The sequence below is a fragment of the Dendrobium catenatum genome, unplaced genomic scaffold (genome assembly GCF_001605985.2).
Source record: "Dendrobium catenatum unplaced genomic scaffold, ASM160598v2 original_scaffold_124203, whole genome shotgun sequence".
In the NCBI taxonomy this organism is placed as follows: Eukaryota; Viridiplantae; Streptophyta; class Magnoliopsida; order Asparagales; family Orchidaceae; genus Dendrobium; species Dendrobium catenatum.
Window position 1 is genome coordinate 1 of NW_021442638.1, and position 1,347 is coordinate 1,347.

The window sequence follows — 1,347 nt, forward strand, 5'->3', positions numbered from 1 at the left end:
AGAAATTTTTAATAAAAAAATTATTTTATAAAATAGTAAAAAAATCATCACAAACAAAAGCTAAAGTTTTATTTGAGACAACTTTAGACCTCTATTTTTTTCCTACTTTTAAGAAATTTATGTACTTATAAACAACATTACAAATAAAGGCTAAGGCTACATTTGGGACAACTTTTCTATTGTTTTCTAAAACAACTTTTAAATAAAAATTTGACTAAAAATATTTATACTAGAAAATCATTTTAGAGAGCATTAAGAAAGCGGCCCCAAACAAAGTCTAAATTTGATCAATAAGCAAATTTTCATAAAGCTGATGAGATGAAATCGCCGAGTTATTCTCAAGTTGTATATCAACGTCTACAAAAGGTTTAAACATCTCATATGAAAACTTAGAGAAATTTCAGAAGCCTACTGCTTATCAACATGCGCCTCCTCACAGAGCTTAAAATTACATATAAGAAGAAAACAAGACTGCTAACTGGCAAGATACTGACAGTTAGATGATGATGATAAGATATCATATGTAAATATCTCCATAAAAACTGGCTAATTACCGTAAATCTTCAAGACAAGACATCCAATATCTTCTGTAGAGTAGAAACTCACCTGCATAAAGGCCCTTGTAAGTTTAGCAGATTGAGCACCAAATTACGCTTCGTTTGGGACGGCTTTCTTCCTGCTTCTTAAAGCGGTATTTTAGTACAAAAATCCGCTTTAAGAAGGAAGAAGAAAGCCATCCCAAATAAAGCTTAAAATTGGTTCCAGAAAACTACCCCATCACCTAGCGGGAGCTGCTAAGCAAGCTCCATCTGCGCGTCCAAGTTCAGTCCACTGCAAGCAAAAATATTTTGTCTATGAGTGATAAATTGGGTATCACTACATTTGTGAAATAACTAGAAGTGTAATATTTCGTACAGATCAACAGATTCTCTTTTTAGCTCGTCTATATGATTTTGGATGTTAGCACATGCTGCCTGGATGTCTATATTTTTCTGACATAGCTCTCTCCATTGCGTGTTCAAAGCATCAAGTTCCACAGCTGTGATTTGCTGAACAGTATATCAAGTAATAAGAGTTCTTGGATAGAGAGACTTTGATTTCAGGAAAGAAAATCCCAACTGCAACTTTTAAGTATGAAAAAGCTCCTAAACTTTTTACCTGATGATATTTTCTTTCCTGATTCACAGCTTCATTCTTTTCATTATATTCCAAGGCAACAGCTTGCGTTCTGAAATTTTTAAAGGGAAAAGAAAATAATTTTTTAGGACCAACTTGTTCATCACAAAATAAACAATCATACTGTTGCAAATATTGCAGACTAAGCTCTCTCTCTCTCTCTCTCTCTCT

General features: G+C 33.3%; 1 long non-coding RNA gene across 1 annotated transcript; it reads right to left on the reverse strand.

The window, feature by feature from the left end:
* Positions 1-520: 520 nt before the first annotated feature.
* Positions 521-1,312, reverse strand: LOC110099177. The gene is made up of 4 exons (XR_002303415.2): positions 1,159-1,312; positions 916-1,049; positions 774-831; positions 521-606 (listed from the first exon to the last, which is right to left on the reverse strand). It is a non-coding gene; the product is annotated as an uncharacterized LOC110099177 (long non-coding RNA).
* Positions 1,313-1,347: the final 35 nt, after the last annotated feature.